Below are 5,639 nucleotides of genomic sequence, written 5' to 3'. Positions count from 1 at the left end.
CTGAAAATATCTTAAAAGTTTATTTTGTGACCCAGAAAAAGTAAGAAGTTTTTCAGCGGCGCTCCTCCGCCATTGCCGCGCTTACAAGTACGCACAGGCTCCGACAACCGTGGCCGACAAATGCGATCCTCCTTTTCCCCAGACTACCCTTTCTGGGTCACAAAATAACCTTTTAAGATATTTTCAGGCGACAATGTAGCTATGTAATGCTCAAATATCTACTTAATTTATCAAAATATCACATATTTGCAAAAGTGCTTCCACGTTTTCGGAGAGCTCTGTTATCCACCCCCCACATCCCACACCTACCCCACCCCTAACGGCTGCACCTCCCGAAGAATTTTGTCTGGGCTCTTATCTCACTTATTTATTTCAAACAATCAACAGAAAATTTCACAGACATAGTTTTATGTAAGGTTTTTAAGGCTGTGGTGTTAATTTTTAAGTAACATGAGCCCAGCGGCAGCAGCAACGCTAGGCTAACACTAACTAGCTAGCAAGATTTTAAACCTGGTGCTAAACTAAGAGAAGCCACAAAATCAGTTTGAATAAGAGTAAACATTTACTCACCAAGTCAGTGTATCAGGTAAAGATCCACAGCAATGACAACAATAATATCTTGAGCTGACACTTCTCCAGGTTTGCTCAACATATTCCATAAAAAATGCACCGTGAACATGCGGACTGATCCGAGAGGGAGGAGGACGGTAGTCACGTGGCATTTTCAAAACACATCTTTCATCCTTCCGCACTGAGAAGCAAAACTTCCAGCTTACTTAGTTTTTCTAAGTTAAGACAACTCAGATAAATGGAGTTTATCAGCGTTTTTGCATAAAAAGTACTGGTAACTTATTTAAATTGAGTTCTAATAACAAATTGATAAAAATTGAGTTCAGCCTATTTAATATTTTTAATTAAACACAATATTAGATTTTACAGTGTAGGTTTCTTCCTGTTAAAAGGGAGTTTTTCCTTCCCACTGTCGCCAAAGTGCTTGCTCATAGAGGGTTAGGTAAGCAGGTAAGTATTACTAAGTAATTGCATTACATTTTAACTGCATAAAACTCTGGATACTGTGTACTGTATTTCACTCCCTGGTATAACTGTCAAATGGGCACCTAAAAGCAGATAACTCGTAAGGTGGAGAGAAAATGAATTCTCACTAATTTAGAAGATCTTTATTTAGACTGGATAAAGATTTCGTTGCTCTATTAAAAAAGCCCTCCATAAAGCTAGAACATCTTACTATTCATCATTGATTGAAGAAAATAAGAACAACCCCAGGTTTCTCTTCAGCACTGCAGCCAAGCTGATAAAAAGTCAGAGCACTGTTGAGCTAACTATTCCTTTAATGCTAACTAGAAATGAATTCATGAACTTTTAACCATTTTGACCATTAGAGAAACAATTATTCATAACTTTCATTAAGTACAGCTACTTACATCATCACTGATATTTATTTAGACAGTCTGTGAAAGTTCTCAGTCATGTAGGTCATTGTAGTCTAATGAGCTTGGAAAGAAAAGCATGTGGAGAGCACCATGAGCTGGATAACTGAGCACATACACAGACTTTGCAGAATTTCCTAACTGGATGATTACAAATGCATCAACAGAAGAAGAAGAAGGTGGTTTCAAATGGTAACAGAGAGGTACTGCTGGGATTTGAACCCAGGATCTCCTGTTTACTAGACAGGCGCTTTGACCAGCTAAGCCACAGCACCTCCTGATGGGTTTCTTTCCAAGCTCCTTAGATTTATTTGGACTATTTTTCCTCTGAACTTTCTGAGTTAACTTCCTTCACCCATTGTGAAGGAAGAAACTCAGGGACACAAAAGAAAATATCAAAGACAATAGCAACCTGTTAATCACATGCAGGCTACTATGTTGCGTAATCCTTTTTGAATCTAAAGGGGACTATAACTTATCATAACTATATGGTGCTGTCTGACTGGAAATGACTGACAACATAGAACAATCAGGAAAGTGTTTGCTGAGGTCAGAGATTATGTGAGTCAAAAACTGGATTACATAGTGGTTGAACCACCAACTTGCCAAGTAGACAACCTGCTCTTTCTCCTGAGCTACAACCACCCACAATACTATTAAAATGACATAATTTGTGGTATACATTTGCATGTTTATTTTGTTTATAAAATTTCTTAGGCCGCTCGGGAGGTAGAGCAGGTCACCTACTGATCTTCTGTGGAACCAGCTTCCAGTTTGGATTCAGGACACAGACACTATCTCTACTTTTAATATTAGGCTTAAAACTTTCCTTTTTGCTAAAGCATAAAGTTAGGGATGGATCAGGTGACCATGAATCCTCCCTTAGTTATGCTGCAATAGGTGAAGGTTGCTGGGGGATTCCCATGATGCATTGGGCATTTCTTCTTCAGTCACCTTTCTCACTCACTATGTGTTAATAGACCTCTCTGCGTTGAATCATACTTGTTATTAATTTCTGACTCTCTTCCACAGCACATCTTTATCCTGTCTTCCTTCTCTCACCCCAACCAGTCGCAGCAGATGGCCCCGCCCCTCCCCGAGCCTGGTTCTGCCGGAGGTTTCTTCCTGTTAAAAGGGAGTTTTTCCTTCCCACTGTCACCAAAGTGCTTGCTCATAGAGGAGCAGTTACTTAGAGAGAGCATAGAAAGCAGTTCTTGGGTGAATGAGGCAAGTTGTGTAAAGCACTTTGAGCGATAGAGTAGAAAAGCTCTATATAAGAACCAGTCCATTAATTTAACTTTGAAACTTTGATTTGAAACATTCAGTTTCTGACACTGTCACAGTAATAGTAAGGGTCCTGCAGATGTCACTTAGTAATTGCATTACATTTTAACTGCATAAGACTCTGGATACTGTAGCTCCTGTGAAAAGAAAGCCTGAAATCAGAAGTATTTCACTCCCTGGTGTAACTCTCAAATGCGCACCTAAAAGCAGATAACTGGAGAGAAAATGGATTCTCACTAATTTAGAAGATCTTTATTTAGACTGGATAAAGAGTTTGTTGCTCTATTAAAAAAGCCCTCCATAAAGCTAGAACATCTTACTATTCATCATTGATTGAAGAAAATAAGAACAACCCCAGGTTTCTCTTCAACACTGCAGCCAAGCTGATAAAAAGTCAGAGCACTGTTGAGCTAACTATTCCTTTAATGCTAACTAGAAATGGATTCATGAACTTTTAACCATTTTGACCATTAGAAAAACAATTATTCATAACTTTCATTAAGTACAGTTACTTTCAACACCACTGATATTTATTTAGACAGTCTGTGAAGGTTCTCAGTCATGTAGGTCATTGTAGTCTAATGAGCTTGGAAAGAAAAGCGTCTGGAGAGCACCATGAGCTGGATAACTGAGCACATACACAGACTTTGCAGAATTTCCTAACTGGATGATTACAAATGCATCAACAGAAGAAGAAGAAGGTGGTTTCAAATGGTAACAGAGAGGTACTGCTGGGATTTGAACCCAGGATCTCCTGTTTACTAGACAGGCGCTTTGACCAGCTAAGCCACAGCACCTCCTGATGGGTTTCTTTCCAAGCTCCTTAGATTTATTTGGACTATTTTTCTCTAACTGAACTTTCTGAGTTAACTTGAGTAATTACTTCCTCCAAACCATCAACATGCCTTTTAGACTCCATTCTTACAAAACTGCTCAAGGAAGTTTAATGTTTTAATTTTTATTGATTTTTTTTTTATTCTTCCTTAGTCTTGTCAAAGTGATTTGTTTATAGTAGTGAAAGCTAAACTTGAACAGTGTTTTTAAATCTATCTGGAAAGACATAACTATGGTCTGCATACGGAATGAATGACAGGGTTCATGGAAACTTATTAACACTAACAAAGAACAGTTACATTTAAAATCAATTTTGGAAATGTTAGTATAACACAAAAGGCAGTGTGTGAATGTCATGCTTGCTGACAAATTCAACAAAATCACGAGGCTGAGATTTTTGGCCATCATTTTGTAACCTCGAAAGGTTCAAGGTTCGTAATACACGCACCCACACACACACACACACACACACACACACACACACACACACACACACACACACACACACACACACACACACACACACACACACACACACACACACACACACACACACTTTAAGCTTAGTGAGTATTCATGCCATCTTACAATTCATGACCATCACTTTTCATTATTCAGTAACTTGTAACAGACTGTAAAGATACAGTTTGCAATATTTATTAAGAAAATCTTTGGCAGTAGATGAGTGGTGCCATTTAAATATCATACAGAAAACATGTATGCAATTTTTTAAGTTGCATTTGTCTTTTCTTTCTTTCTCTGTTAGACTCGTTCCTTTGCTTTACAGTGCCAGCTTTTGACCATTGCCAGGTTTTCAGGTTGAATGTCTGCTTTTGTTTGCCTACTCTAAAGTACAGTCTGTTAATCAACCATAGTGTCACATGTTTTGACATTGACCGTTTTAAAGCCAGTTTACTGCCCACACTACAAAATGGGTTCATTTACAAGCAGAAGTTAAAAAAAGCCTTTCCCCCCCCCCTTTTTTTTTGTTCCTGTCCTGTCCAGCACTGTAAGAATCAGAATTGTTGTCTGAAGGCAAAAAAAATACCCAACACATTTATGTTCCCAAATGGACCATTTGCTGTAATGGTCTACTTGATAGTCATATTTTACTAGAATTTTTGAGTCTATCACAGCGGACAAGACCAGGGGGACGGAAAAGAGAAAGAGCAAAGAAAGAGAAGTTAGGGAGAGAGTTCACAGAAGAAGAGAGAGAGAGAAAGAACACTGAAAATCTGCTTCAGCGCCCACTGGAGAAAAAACAAAACAAAAATAAGAAGAGTAACCACGGCAACAACCAACATATGCATAAGTAACAATAAATAATAAGTAATAAATGTTACTGAGCAGCACACAGTACTACCAATACATAATATGTTTAGAGGGTGTGGGGAGTCAGCCACTTTATCGTTTTTGGTTTTAAATAAACTGTAACAGCAATGTGTAACAACTAGTGCAATAATAATTAATAATAATGAAATTAACCAACAAAGTAAGACAAAAACTAGAACTAAAAAGGGTTTATTTCCAACACAACGTGATATGTACAGAAAGTGCAAGGAGACTGGACTCCAGGAAATCCAGGGGAACAGGGTAGGTCACGCTCACTCCTCTTCAGCTACAAACTGTGATTTGCTAGTCACTCACAAACTCATAGACTTCCAGGGAAGAACAGGGATGGGTCCAGGAGGTCTATTCATAAAGGGAACACAGATTAGACTGCAGGCAAACACAGACGGGTGAAACAGTTAGTTAGAGCCGGGGCTACACTGACGCGAGTCGTACAACGATCCAGCGACGAGTAGCACCGATCTATCGTCTTAAGTAGTATCAGAAATGCTGAGATAATGAGCAGCAGGTGAGAGGATGTCTTGCAGGTGTGTGGGCCAAAAGCGGGGACCTATCATGAGTTCTGCCCATGCGGAATATATATATGTGTATATATTACTCTGAAATTTCAAGATTAAAGTTGAAAATCTATTCTGAGATTTTACAAATCCACTTGGAAGAGTGGATTTGTAAAAAAATGAAGTGGCTGGCAGTGGACAGATGCAAAGGATATCAATGGTTACA

The 5,639-nt window shown here is 38.7% G+C and overlaps 2 non-coding genes across 2 annotated transcripts; both read right to left on the bottom strand.

The window, feature by feature from the left end:
- Positions 1–1,649: 1,649 nt before the first annotated feature.
- trnat-agu lies at positions 1,650–1,723 on the bottom strand. The gene has a single exon. It is a non-coding gene; the product is annotated as a tRNA-Thr (tRNA).
- A 1,732-nt stretch (positions 1,724–3,455) lies between these two features.
- On the bottom strand, positions 3,456–3,529 carry trnat-agu. The gene has a single exon. It is a non-coding gene; the product is annotated as a tRNA-Thr (tRNA).
- Positions 3,530–5,639: the final 2,110 nt, after the last annotated feature.

The sequence above is a fragment of the Oreochromis aureus genome, linkage group 17 (genome assembly GCF_013358895.1).
Source record: "Oreochromis aureus strain Israel breed Guangdong linkage group 17, ZZ_aureus, whole genome shotgun sequence".
In the NCBI taxonomy this organism is placed as follows: Eukaryota; Metazoa; Chordata; class Actinopteri; order Cichliformes; family Cichlidae; genus Oreochromis; species Oreochromis aureus.
Note: the sequence above shows the minus strand (reverse complement) of the source record. Positions and strands in the feature narration are given on the sequence as shown.